The sequence below is a fragment of the Rhinopithecus bieti genome, unplaced genomic scaffold, assembly GCF_001698545.2.
Source record: "Rhinopithecus bieti isolate Rb0 unplaced genomic scaffold, ASM169854v2 scaffold_7212, whole genome shotgun sequence".
Taxonomy (NCBI): domain Eukaryota; kingdom Metazoa; phylum Chordata; class Mammalia; order Primates; family Cercopithecidae; genus Rhinopithecus; species Rhinopithecus bieti.
Genome location: NW_016806198.1, coordinates 1,367,770 through 1,383,171, shown reverse-complemented (window position 1 = coordinate 1,383,171; position 15,402 = coordinate 1,367,770). Strand labels below are relative to the sequence as shown.

Here is a 15,402-nt window from a genome sequence, read left to right as displayed (position 1 = left end):
CTTCTTTTTTTAAATACAGTTCTTGAATCCCTGTGGGAAAGATAATGAATATTATCATATCCCTAAATGTACTTTATCAGAAAATGACACCCATTAATAGATCATCACAATGTTAAAAGAAAATTATAGTCAAAACTTCTATGAAAAGTGTTAAATAGATCTTCTGTATGAGATTATGTTAGTTTTAAAAGTTGAACTTGTAAATGGATGGTTCTGAGCGCTTTGCTTTACCAGAGAATGTATTTAAATATACCTTTCTATGAATATTGTAGGAATCATCATTTTGCAAGAAATGGATTACCTGCATTTCTCCAGTTAATATTTTAACAAATATGTTAGATTAGAGGCAGCTTTTCATAGCTATGGTATTTATGACCCTTTGTTAGTTCCTATCATGAGAAGGTAGGAGAAGATGGAAACCACTTTTCTTTGGTATATGGTTGCAGGAAATCCCAAAAGACATAAAGAAAGTAACCGGGAAAGAGGCGAATGGGAGGAAGGTGAAGTATTCTGACTGATAAAATTGAAATGTCAAGTGCAGCAAGTAGTAATGAAGATGAATCAAGTGTTACGTGTTTGTAGTAGAATCTGTGGGTAGACGCCACAGCTATAACAATATGGATCAGAAAATAAGGACAATGAAAAGAAATAAATTAAACTGATGATAATGTATTATCTAGAAGAAAAAGAAACATAATTTATAGGCATTCAAAATGATTCTTAACACATATGTTAAGAATTAGCTTGCATAACGGTTTAGTCTTTTTTTTTTTTTTTTTTTTGTGAAATGAAGTCTCGCTCTGTCTTCCAGGCTGGAGTGCGGTGGCGCGACCTCGGCTAACTGCAAGCTCCGCCTCCCAGGTTCACGCCATTCTCCTGCCTCAGTCTTCCTAGTAGCCGGGACTACAGGTGCTGCCACCACACCCGGCTAATTTTTTGTTTTCTTAGTAGAGACGGGGTTTCACCCAGGATGGTCTCGATCTCCTGATCTCGTGATCCGCCCTCCTCGGCCTCCCAAAGTGCTGGGATTACAGGCGTGAGCCACCGTGCCCGGCCGAGTTTAGTCTTTTTAATGACAAAATACATTTATTACTCAGCATAGTAACTGCATGTTTAAATATGTAACTGATGTGAAACACAGGCGACAGATACAGGTATAGATGTAAATTTGAATTGTGAGAAAACCACTCCTGAAAAAATATGTATATAAAACAAAGTTTTCCTATGTGATATTTTTAAACTTAGGTTTAATATTTTAATAATGACTTGAAGAAATAGTGATCCAAAGGAATCAGAACAACTGCTAACATACAAAAGCAACCACTAGCAGGTCGACTTTGAGTATGTCAGACTTGACTGAATACTAGTTCTGTAGGATGACTGAGTGTCAAGTCTACATTATTTTATCTATTTTCCAAAATAGGTTTAAGTTTTTTTTTCTTATCATTCTAAAAGCAAGCAGCTCAGTTTTGAAAAAAAAATCATTCAATTTGTGACATAGTGGTCTGGCACTTCACCCCGGCAACTTTGTGGTTCACATTTGCAAATATACTTCTACAATGTCATCATGATATGGCAAATGAGAATTGCTTAGGGACCGAATTAACAAATTTAGAATGTTCATGTCCAAGAAAGTATAATTTTTATTGAAATTATTTTGCTTCTCATGAAGAAAAACTAGTAATAAACACAAGGTAGTGTGAAAAAAATAATGTATTTATGTCAGTTTCAATATCTCCTTTCTATACCAAATTTTAACATGCTACTTAGATAGTGACAGTTTAGTAAAACTGCTTAGCTAGTATCCAGGAATATTTCTGGTTTCAACAGAACTCTTATCTTTGCACATGAAACTGCTTGAGGAATGACTAGAGAAAGAATCGTATTTTTTCAGCCATGGGGATTTAATTTTTTTATTTTATTTTGCAAAATCTCAATAAACAAGTGTAGAATGAGATTCCAAAGATTAGATATCAGTTTTTCAAAGGTATATCTCTATGCATGATTTAGAAAAGAACGATTTCCTCATGCTACAAAAATAATATATCAAGCAAACTAGGATTTCCATTTGCAGTTAAAAAAAATCATGATATGTATTTTCTTCCATTATCCATTTCCTAATATAAATGATTCACTTCTGAATCTATCATTACAATACAGTGAAGTCAACTTACCTATGAAAAATATTTGATTGTATGAAAATACAATATTTTCTTCAATATTCAAATGTATTCATTTTAGATATGTTGCACATTACTCAACAACTAAAGCTCAGGAAAAAAAAAAATTGGAAAAAAATATATAATTGTGGTTTAGCCCTGGTGTATACATTCACTTGATGATCCTATTGGTTTGAACTGATCACTCTTCTGCTACTTCATTTACGTTCTTCACACATGCAGACACAGTTCTAGGCAATAAATCCTATAGATCAATGACAATATATCTGATTTATTAAACAAATTCCCATTTACCTTTCCTATGTATGAAGAGTCTTGCTTTGTTCTTAAAAACACTGCATCAGGAGTAAGAAATGTCTGGTTTCATCACTTACCATCATTAACTTTTGGGGTAAGCCATTTAATATCTCTAAGACTGAAACGCCTCTTTATTAAAATGGAAACAGTTATAATAAAAATAACAACCAAAAATAGGTTACAGGTTTGTTGAGAAGATTGCTGTGAATGTGGTAATGTACTTAACCTCCAGCACTTACTGCCTAAAGTTAAAATTTAACAAGTATTGTTTATAATTATTATTTTAATATTACAAAGTTCTAGAGAAATGATATTTAAATTAAAAATTATCTAATGTTAAACATTAAACTATTCTGTAACATATCTTTTCAGCAGTAATCTAAAGTAGAAAAGTATCTCGTATTAAGTAATGATTATTCTCTTGAGGCTACAGTAATTATTTTTTTTAATAATTCAGGTTTGGCTAGTTAGCTTTTAAATGACAAATACTTCATTCTGTGACCTTTTTAGCATTAAACTAGTATAATGATGTGCTACACTTTTAACTTTAGAAAAGCTTTCAGAAAAATTATATACGTAAAACATCTTCATTTTTTTGGCTTAAACAAAAGAGATTTATTTCCTAACAGTTATGGCAGTTTAGAGTATGAGGTCAAGGTACCAGCATGATTGGACTCTGGTGAGGACTCCTTTCCTGGCTTTGCAGATGGCTTCCTTTTCACTGTGTGATGACTTGTGGGACAGACTCAGAGAGATTTCTCTCTTTTCCTTTTCTAATCAAGTCATTGATCCCATCAGATTAAGATCCTACTCTTTTTTAACTATAACTGCCTCCTAGGAGCCCTATCTTCTTATGGTGAAGAACTGCTAAAATATTAATAGCTAGTACTTTTTTCTATATATAGAAAGTTAAACTTTATAAGCTTATTACAATTTTTGTAGGTTACTCGAAGTTATTTTTATGAAAAAATAAGTATCTTTTGTCATTGCAGAGGATAGAAGTGAACTTCAAATAGGTTTATGTTGAAAATAGAATAAGATCTAGTATTTAATAGCACAACAGGGTGACTATAGTCAATAATAATTATGCATTTAAAAATAACTACAAGAGTATAATTGGATTATTTGTCACACAAAAGATAAATGCTTGAGGTGATGGATACACCATTTACCCTGATGTGATTATTACATACTGTATGCCTGTATCAAAAGTTCTCACGTACTCCAGTAATATACAAATGTACTATTCTCTGAAAAAAAATTTAAAAATAGGTTTATAGGTTTTGTCTTTTGAAAGTTACGTTATGTATATGTATATACATATTATATATATTAAATTTCACCTTGAGGATGTATTTAAATGCTTATACTTTCTTGTATCTCATGAGATTAGGCTGCTATAACTCTAAAAGTTAAATATTCTAATTATTTTCTGTCACCAATTTACTCTGGCATAAAAAGTCCACTGTTTGTACTCTGGATATTTCACAGATAAAACCTTAAGCACATATGAAATGACATCATTAAGATTTAGGAACTACTAATGATGTATTTTCACAATAACATCCAGAAAGTTCATTTTTATTAGTTAATTGTGGTTTTATTATTTAGCAAATCAAACCTGAGCATAAGTAATAATTTAAATAATTGTAAATCCATTTTTTATTTTTAAGATCATCAGGATACTTCCACTTATGACTTATGGTGTAATTTTTATGGTAACTTTATAAGGTAGGAAAACAATATTATCAGTTCTAATTTAGATACAAGAAAACTGAGATCCAGAGAGGTCATTGGCCTAAGTCACATACTAACCCCTAAAATTAGAACTGTACAAGCGAATCACTAATTGACTCCAAGTTGTATTTTCTTTTTGCTTTTTTTCTTTTTTTGAGACGGAGTCTTGCTCTGTCCCCCAGGCTGGAGTGCAGTGGCGTGATCTCAGCTCACTGCAAGTCCCTCCTCCCGGGTTCACGCCATCCTCCTTCCTCAGCCTCCCGAGTAGCTGGGACTGCAGGCGCCCGCCACCACGCCCGGCTAATTTTTTGTATTTTTATTGGAGACGGGGTTTCATCGTGTTAGCCAGGATGGTCTCGATCTGCTGACCTCGTGATCCACCCGCCTCAGCCCCCCAAAGTGCTGGGATTACAGGCGTGAGCCACTGTGCCCGGCCTCCAGGTTGTGTATTTTTTATACTTGTGTTAGAGTCAACATTTTTTCTTGGATATTCACCTTCGAATAATGAAAAGATATGGATAAAATACAGTACAGCAAATACATTAAAATATGTATTATTCTTATAGAAAAATGTCAATATCCATATATCTTTACTATTAGCGGAGGTACAAGTATTTAACAACTATTTAAATGAAATACGTCAATATAAATTATTTATCTAACTTATATTCCTGCTTTAAGCTTCATCTTTAGTGATCATTTTATATTGCTGTTATGAAAAATGAGCTTCATATCATAATTGCATAAGAATAAATAATTCAGAAAACAAAAAGTTAAAAGTATATTTGGTTTATATTTTACTATTAAAAGCAACTGTGAGAATCAGTTTCCCTCTGAGCTGCATTTTCTCTAACCCTATAACATTTGGAAATTGACTTACTAAATCTGTTTCCCCATATCTTCATGTAATTGCATTCGAATTTTCAGCCAAACATAAAATCAAAGTATTAAAATACGAGAAACCAAGCTTCATTCAAATGTCTTATATACAGCAGTCCCTCCTTAATCAGTTTTGCATTCTGTAGTTTCGGTTATCTATGGTCAACTGTGGTCCAAAAATATCAAATGGAAAATTCCAGAAGTATACAATTCATCAAGTTTGAATTCCAGGCCATTCTGAGTAGTGCAATGAAATATCTTGCTATTCCTCTCTGTTGTGACAGGGACACGAATTATTCCTTTATCCAGCACATCTGTGTTATCTACACCACCCACCTCTTGGTTACTTAAGAGCTGTTTCAGCCCTTATATTGTCAAAATCTCAAAGCGTTCATGTTCAATAACCCTTATTTTACTTAATAATGGCCCTTTAGCAAGATTAGCAATGCTGGAAAATTGTTATAATTGTTATATTTTAATAACAGATATTATTGTTAACTTACTGAGCCTAACTCATAAAGTTTATCATAGGTATGTATGCAGAGGAAAATCTGTGTATGTAGGGTTAAGTACTATCAGAGGTTTCAGGCATCCACTGAGAGTTTTGAAATGTATCTCTGGCTAAAGCAGGGATTATCGTATGTGTCTTTTCATGTTTTTGTTGTATAAATTAAATCCCAACTGAAATATTAAATTATTTGTCCATTAAATGTATTATATTTGATAATACTAGCTTTTCAAACACCACTATTAGATTCGTAAAACTAGCCATGCTTTTTGACGCCTTATATAGTTCAATGTTTTATTTAACCTTTTTTCTATGTGCATGTATAATCTTCTCCAGGTAGATTGAAAAGTAATTTCAGGACATGGAAAGCTGCAATAAAGACATGGAGAAAAAATTCAAAGAGTCCTAAGATGGTGATTGGTTGTTGTTTCCAGAATACTGGTAGCTATTTTCGTAAGAGATAATGTGGATGCAGAAGGCAAGTAGGTTAAGCATATGAAAAGAAAGAAAAGAGAAGACATGAAATAACTCTGATTGGTGTTGATGATATTACTACATATGATATCTTTCCACATTGGAGATAAGTCTACTTGACTCTTAATTATATGTTCTTACTTCGCCCTTTCTAGTACAATATACTCCCTAACATCAAATGATACATGGAAAATTTTGGCATAAGTCTATAGCAAATACATACATATATAATGAGGAAAAACTAAAGGAGATTAAAAAAATACCTTGCAACTTAAAATTCTATCTGGTGATATATAATCATGGGGGATGTTTCAGTTTGCTTTGTAGATTAAGGTCAATAGAAATGAATTCAACAATACTTTTGTGGAATGTTATGAAATGAAATGAAGTTCAGAATATTCTAAAACATACTCTTCAAAATTACCTCAAATTTGAATCATTTAAATAGTGGAACATTAATCCTACAATTAAATAAATTTGATACATTGATAGAACATTGAGAGAATTAATAACCATTCTTTAGAGTTTTAAAAAATATTTGTAGAAATTATCCATTATAAAGCATACCCAAAAAGTATCTTCTTTGAGAGGCATGTAGTTCAAAGTTTCACTAACTTCTATTCAAAATGGCTTGAGAAATACTTAATATAAAGTCTCAAAATGTTGAAAACATTAAATTTACTTAATATAGTCAAGCACAATAACTAGGCAAAATTTCTCTCATAAAATACTTCAGGCAGTAGAAATGTTTCCTCCAGGGGTTATAGTCTTTGTAAATATTTGGAGAGTATCTAATTACTCTCATTTACCAATTTCTAGGAAATTTATTATCAGTGTTGGACTTCATAGGCATACTTCTTAAAATATTACTGATTCAGATTTGAATAGCTTTGTAAATTACTGAAGTAAAACTATCATGATTATAATTTTTAATATTTGAATTTGGTATACTGAAACTTAAAGGGCAATTTCTCAAAAATTACAAGAACACAGTCAATTAGTCTTGTTTTGATTGCATTTCTGGTGTGGAGAAAGGTGGAGCAGGCATCTTTCTGCAGCAGGGCTCCATCTAGGTCAGAATTGTCAGCTACTTAAGAAGTCAAACATCTGGGTAATCCAAAGACTTTTGCAGCTACATAGCAAAAAAATAGAAGGAACATTAATCCATGTATGCTTCACAAAAATTGATTGACTGCCTAATAAAATAGTGCAGAATCAGAAGGGTTGCCAAAAATTTACTAAAATAGAATTAATAAAATTGACATAACTCTTTAGAATTATTATACTTCAATTTAAGTCCACATTTACTTAGGAAGCATTATATATTCCCTTATATAATGTCATCCATTGAATAACAAAAGACATGACAAAGGAGCTAAGGGATATATTTGTATTAACAAAGGTATACTGGTAATAGTAAGAAATGTTGTCAACATTATGGCAAAAATTTTGCATTATGGAAGATACATTCTGAGATAATACATATTTTTTCTTTTTTTAAATTTTTTTTTATTATACTTTAAGTTCTAGGGTACATGTGCATAACATGTAGGTTTGTTATATGTTTTATAGTTTGTGTTGCTGCTTGCTTCTTTATATCTCTCTCTCCTATCTTTGTCAGCACCCATCTAATTCTTCATTTTTTTTATATATTTTTTACTATTTTGCAGTTAATCTTTTCTTTGTTTCCTTCCCCCCCCCCCCCCCCCCCCCCCCCTCCTCCCCCCCCCCCCTCTCCTCTCTCTCTCTCTTCTTCTCTTCTTCCTATGATAGGCCTTCTTGTTGATTGATGTCCCCCTTCCCGATCCAAGTGCATACTCATTGGGTTTCAGTCTTTTCTTTCTATCCTATGAGTGAGATCTTGGTGGTGCTTTGGTTTTCTGTGTGATGTGCTAAGATGTATGTCTGTGTTCTTCCATGTTCTCTCCTCTCCCCTACAAAGGAGCAAACTCATCCTTTTATGGTTCTTTTGTCTATGTGTTATGTGTCTCACATTTCTTAATCCGTCGTCACGATGCGACATTTGGGTTGGATTCCAAGTCTTTGCAGTGAAAGTGCCCGCAATAGAACATACGTGTGCATGTGTCATAGCAGCATGATTTTATAAACCCTTTGGGTATTTATATCCTGTAGTGTATGTATGGCGGTCATATTATTTTATGATCAATGACAAATGGGTGCGGGTGGGGGTGGGGGCGGGCGGGTGCCGGCCTGGTCATATCTGTCACTATCTAGTTCTAGCATCCTTGAGGAATTTGCTACTGTTTTCCACATAATGGTTGAACTAGTTTACAATCCCACCAACCCAGTGTAAAAGTGTTCCTATTTCTCCACATCCTCTCCAACTCACCTGTTGTTTCCTGACTTTTTAATGCATTGCCATTCTAACTGGTGCTGAGGATGGTTATCTTTCATTGTGTGTTTTGATTTGCATTTCTCTGATGGCGAGTGATGATGAGCATAAGTAGAAAGCTGAAATTGGATCCTTTCCTTACTCCTTATACGAAGATTAATTCAAGATGGATTAGAGACTTAAATGTTAGACCTAATATCATAAAAACCCTAGAAGAAAACCTAGGTAGTACCATTCAGGACATAGGCATGGGCAAGGACTTCATGTCTAAAACACCAAAAGCAACGGCAGCAAAAGCCAAAATTGACAAATGGGATCTAATTAAACTAAAGAGCTTCTGCACAGCAAAAGAAACTACCATCAGAGTGAACAGGCAACCTACAGAATGGGAGAAAATGTTTGCAATCTACTCATCTGACAAAGGGCTAATATCCAGAATCTACAAAGAACTCAAACAAATATACAAGAAAAAAACAAACAACCCCATCAAAAAGTGGGCAAAGGATATGAACAGACATTTCTCAAAAGAAGACATTCATACAGCCAACAGACACATGAAAAAATACATAGTTTTAAAGAAAAATGCATTGCACTAATTTAAAAGCCAGTGGACATTTCTGAGGTTTATACAATGCTTCTTGTTGTGTTATGTTAGGCAAGCAGTCTACCAAGATTACCTGTTCCTTATAGACCTGAATATTATATTAAATTGATAAATTAAATGTTTGTTTTGTGGCATTTTCCCTAGAATTCCCTTGAATATACAAAGAGTAAAATGTAGTTCAAAGAGTCAATGTGTAGTAGAATGTAGAAAGAGCCAATCAAAGCAGACTAGACTGGGTGGGCAAAATACTGTTTAAAAATATTTTTTTTTTAAATTAAATGCTCACAGCTTTAAAAATGGTGAGGATATTGAGAATAAACTGTATTCATAATATTCCTCCAGTATGATACCAAACAGCATCCTTTACATTTCTTAACAGAAGCCACTTGTGAAGAAATAAAATAGTACTCTTCAACATTATGGAGTTGTGTAGAGAGATGTCTTATATTAATGAAACTTCCTATTTTCTACAGGGAAGACCACACTTGTTAGTCACAAACTTACTTACAAAATAGTTTAAATGAGTTAAGATTCATCCATGTTTGGACTTTGATAGACTTTTCTCAGTTAAACTACATAGATAATTAGAAATATATGTATAAATGTTATCTTTATATATTTGTGGGTGTTAAGAAAAAAATTATTCCAAAATATTTATCTTTATATATTTGAAAGAACATGAGTTTCAGTTCATATTTGCGTGTGTTGTAATTACAGGTATAAAAAAAGGAAAATGAAAATTTTGATTCATGCAACTTATAAAATTCACTGAATTTTATATGGAACCACTGATATTAGCAATCTGAGCACAATGCAAAACTATTTCCATTTCTCTGAACAGGTTTCTCTTCTGTATCACACCTGGGGCGGTCGGGGGGCTCTTGCATTTTTGCTACCTAGAGTGCATCCCTAAATGGATAGATTTATTCAATTTTAATTCACATGAAAACTCCCCATTTGAAAGAAGTGTTTGAACTTTTGAGGTCTCCAATTTCTAGTCAATACTCTTTTAACTGCATCAATTAGAGAAAAAAGAGAAAAATCATTGCAAATTTCAATAGCAAGGATGATTAATAGTAACATTTGACATTCATTCAAAATTAAAAAAAAATAAACAGCACACTCAAGAGCAACTATGATTGAATTTTATATTCTTCCTTCCTTCTAGAAAACTTTTAAAATTGTTTCCGGTATATGCCTAGAGAAGAGTATATGCTTCCAAGATGAGTGTTTTATTTTAAATTATAAACAGGTAGTATTTTATAATATATGTTGAAATATGTAATGCACATTATAAAACAGATAAATAAAAAGATGAGTTAATATAAATGCACTTGGAAATTCTAACATTTTAAATCTTCAGGATGAATTATATTTTTCACCCATTTTGTGGCCCATGTAATACAATTGGAAATATCTAAATAATATTGTTGTTTCATTCTCAGTTTCTTTATTGGTAGAATGGTGATATACATATCCAGTTATCTTAATGAAAATGGTCTTTTAGGCTCAAGCAGGAAAGTACTTAGGGAATTCCAAATCATTATACACATGTTATCATTTCATTTGTTAAACCTATTATTCTAAAAACATTCAGTTTAGAGTAGCTTCTTGTTACTTGTTATTTGCTTAGTGTAATTTTTTTTTAAAAAACTAGACCTTCTCCACTTTTATCCAAAACCTTCCCAGATTTTAGCAAGTATAAACATTTTATTTTAAAAGTTATTGTTATTGCCCAGGCACGGTAGCTCACACCTGTAATCCCAGCACTTTGGGAAGCTGAGGAGGGTGGATTATGAGGTCAGGATGTCGAAACCATTCTGGCTAACACGGTGAAACCCTGTTTCTACTAAAAGTACAAAAAATTAACTGGGCGTGGTGGCACGTGCCTGTAGTCCCAGCTACTTGGGAGGCTGAGGCAGGAGAATCGCTTGAACATGGGAGGTGGAGGTTGCAGTGAGCCAAGATCGCGCCACTGTACTCCAGCCTGGAGCGAGACTCTGTCTCAAACAAACAAACAAAACATTATTGTTTTCGTGTTTAATATGTTATCTTCATTAAGGCCTAAGGCTTCAGATCATTTCCACCCTTCTACTTTTAGCTATCCATTTTACTGTGACCAGAATCAACAAGTTTAAACATTTTTTAATATTATTCATTTTTTATTTGTTCACTTCTTGTATAGCAAATTTTGTTTTTGGTCATTGCTGTATTCCTAACTGCCACTTTAAAATTTTTCTTCATCTGTTTAAAACTGATGTGAAGATGGAGGAAGTCCATATAATTTACAAATGCTCTTATTGTCACTCATGTATGACTTTGGCTTTTGCACAGTTTTGAGATAAGGAGATACTGAGTTTTGGGAGGCATTCTCTTCTTCTATAATTCATTTTGCCCCTAGTACATTATTATGTCTTTGTGATCATTAACATATTTATTGTATTATTATTTTGTCCAATATTTTAGATCAATTCATCTTCATTGTAATAAAACATAAGATTATAACTTTTAAAAGATTGTTACAAAGTGAATCAAAATCACCTTCCCAAAATAAAGACTGTACTTCTTTTGTGTTCCAATCTTTTACTCCGGTATGTCTCGGCTCCCTCTGGGCAGCTCAGAGTATTCATGAGATTATAAAAAGGCATTACATCTTTCAGCGCCTTGACAAAATGCACTTATTAGCAACTTTTTAAAGTTCACTCAAGTTCACAGTCATCAGATATGAAACTGCTTACAGAAGTAATTGAATGAGAGCTGTATGGGTACAACATGTAATCTCCTGTATTTTTCAATGAATAATTTGAAAAGAAAAGGTATGTAATGCTAGTAATGGCTGTGATCGCTGTGAAAAGAGCATTGTTATCCATGAAGAGAAAACTGTAAAGAGTATCTTTTTGAGAGACTAAATTCTATAAAAGGAGTCTTGGAATATTAAAATAATAATACTTAAAACATTTAAAATCAAAATTGAATTATAGTTAGGAATACAGCACTTAATTTTATGAAATTACACCAGCTTATGGATGTTGTGTGGCCAGTTGGAGGGATTTTTAGTTTTTAGAATCATGCAAACGTTATTTACTCTATTTTCACATAGGTATATAATGAGTTTATTGGAACTCTTTATATATCTAGAAATAAATTATAAAAGTTTATGTTGGAGATTAATACACTGATGTAGATTGTATAAAATCATTTTACATAATTTTCCAGCTGTTTTGGTCCCTTACAATACTATTTAAAGCATCCACATATTATTTGGGGAATTTGAATACTTTAGATTTTAAAAATCCTGAGTAAAATTCATCAACAATTTTCAACATTACTTAAATATATAAGAAAAGGCTAATGTTTATTTATATATATTTTACATCTCAGTCTATTTTTGATACCTTTCGATAAGGTCTTTTTAATGTACCATTTTATGTGTACTTTGCTGAACAGTCTTGATGTAGACATTTTATTACTTACTACCACATTTCTTTTCACAGAATGCTCATTCTTTAAGGGGTAGATATATGTATTTTCCAACACTTATTCTTCAGTACTCAGTCTCCATTCTCTAATCTTTGAATGTTTTATCAAAATGTTCTGTTACACATATAAATAACTGTTTTGTAAATAAATTCAATGGCAATCGGAAATTTTCCTTCAAATCACTTCATAATCCTAGGAAGTTTATCAGGGATTCGGAACAGTAAAAAGGTAGCACTGATAAACCATATCGTTTTATTTGATTTTTTCTTAATATCTGATTCAGGGCAAGAAAAAGTTGCTGATTGAGAATATTTGGTTAAAAACAGGGGAACTGTGAACAAGTAGATTATATTAATGGCATTTATAATTGTAAAACTGTATACTTTTAGAATTTCAACTTTTATTTTTGATGCAGGGGGTATATGTGCAGATTTCTTACATGTGAGTATGCATGATGCTGAGGTTTGGAAGTCATATCACCCTGAGAGTGAGCATACAGCCTGATTGATGGGTAGTTTTTTAACCCATACCCCACCCCCTAGTAGTCCGCAGTGTCTGCTGTCCCCGTATTTATGTCCATGTGTGCTCAATGCTTAGCTCCCAGTTATAAGTCAGAACATGTGATATTTTGTTTTCTGTTGCTGTGTTAATTTGCTTAGGATTATGGCCTCCAGCTCTACCTATGTTGCTGCAAAGGACATGAGTTCATTATTTTTATGGCTGTGTAGTATTAGATGGTACAGATGTGCCATATTTTCTTTATACAATCTACCACTGATAGGCACCTGGCTTGATTCCATGCTTTTGCTCTTGGACAGAATAGAAAACTCAAAGTAAAGCCACACACCTACAACCATCTCACCTACAACAAGGTCAACAAAAGCAAATGATGGGGAAATAACTCTCTATTCAATATATGATGCTGGGATAACTGGCCAGCCCAACGCAGAACATTTTATCTGGATCCCTACCTTTCACCATACAAAACTTTACTCAGAATGGAATAAAAACTTATATGTAAGGCCTCAGAGTATAAAAATCCTGGAGGACAACCTAAGAAATATTCGTCTTGACATTGGCCTTGGCAAGGAATTTTTGGCTAAATCTCCAAACGGAATCACAACAAAAACAAAAATAGACAAGTGGGACCTAATTAAACTAAAGAGCTTCTGTATAGCAAAAAAAATGGTCAACAGGGTAAAGAGAAAATCTACAGAATGGGAGAAGATATTCACAAACAATGCATCCTACAAAGGTCCAATATCCAGAACCTATGGGGAATTTAAATCATTTAGCAATAAATGAATAATCCCATTAAAGAATACAGAAAGGACATGGACAGACACTTCTCAAAAAGAAGATATACAAGTGGCTATTAAACATATGAAAAAATGCTCAGCATCATTAATCATCGGAAAAATGCAAATCAAAACCACACTGAGATAATATCTCACACCAATGAGAATAATCATTTTAAAAAGTCAAAAAATAACAGATGCTGGTGAGGCTGTAGAGAAAAGAAAATGCGTCTACACTGTTGATGGGAATGCAACTTAGTCCAGCCACTGTGGAAAGCAGTCTGGAGAGTTCTCAAATAACTTAAAACAGAACTACCATTTGACCCAGTAATCCAATTACCACATATCTACCTGAAAGATACAAATCATTCCACCAAAAAGACACGTGCACTTATATGTTCATCGTTGCGCCGTACTTTGTTGAAGAGCATGTTTTCATATATATATTATATATATATACATATTTCACATATATATACACACATGTACACTCGGCAATGTATTGGGAAGAGTAAGATATATCATTTAGAAATTAACATGCAGTGTAATTTATTGTTTACCTCTTGGCAAAAAAAAAAAATAATGTGAGGTTAGCAGATTGGAGGGAGAAGAATATAAATTAGTGGTCAATGGTCAAGGGAACATAATAAAGAAAATAATGTTTGAGATGGTTTTCAAGAATAAGAATCAGCTTCCCATTTGATGTAAGGAGTCCATTTTAATCTGAACATGGCTTGAATAAAAAAAGATGTATGAAACTGTGTGTGATTCTGAGATTAGAAAACATATATGGATATTAGAGGTGATTGGTGGGCGTTGGGATTTTAGTGGTGAAGGGTGCTGTTAAAGAAGTTGGAGTTTGCAAGTGAATTCAGTAACAAATAAATAGATCAATCAAATCAAAATTGACAAACAGCGCCAAAAACAAACTAGACATTGTGATCATTTTCCAACAGATGGTAGGGAGTTATTGGAGGGAAGCAGAATCTGCCGCAATCGTTTGGAAAGAGCCAGAGGAGGCCTGGGCTATGGTAATGACTGTTAAATGTCTGTCCAGTCTTCCTTCTCTCCTATTCCACACCCATTTCCACACACCATATAAGAATAAGAACTCCTTGGATAATGTTTGGATTGAAGAGATGAGGAATTAAATAGACTCAGTCTCTTATATGTGATTAGTTATTGAATTAACATTACATAATTAAGGTCTATCGGTATATTTTAAAAATAGAAACTAAAAGGCCGGGCACGGTGACTCACGCCTGTAATCCCAGCACTTTAGGAGGCCGAGGCGGGCGGATCACGAGGTCTGGAGATCGAGACCATCCTGGCTAACACGGTGAAACCACGTCTCTACTAAAAATACAAAAAACTAGCCGGGCGTGGTGGCGGCGCCTGTAGTCCCAGCTACTCGGGAGGCTGAGGCAGGAGAATGGCGGAAACCCGGGAGGCGGAGCTTGCAGTGAGCTGAGATCCGGCCACTGCACTCACGCCTGGGCAACCGAGCCAGACTCCGTCTCAAAAAAAAAAAAAAAAATCTGTCAGACACAGATACCACTGATTCCACTTCAATGTGGGCCAGCAGGATATGT

At 33.5% G+C, this 15,402-nt stretch overlaps 1 protein-coding gene across 1 annotated transcript in view; it reads right to left on the bottom strand.

The window, feature by feature from the left end:
• The window catches only part of LOC108531589 (neural cell adhesion molecule 2), a 599,158-nt gene that overhangs the window by 38,413 nt on the left and 545,343 nt on the right, over nucleotides 1–15,402 (bottom strand).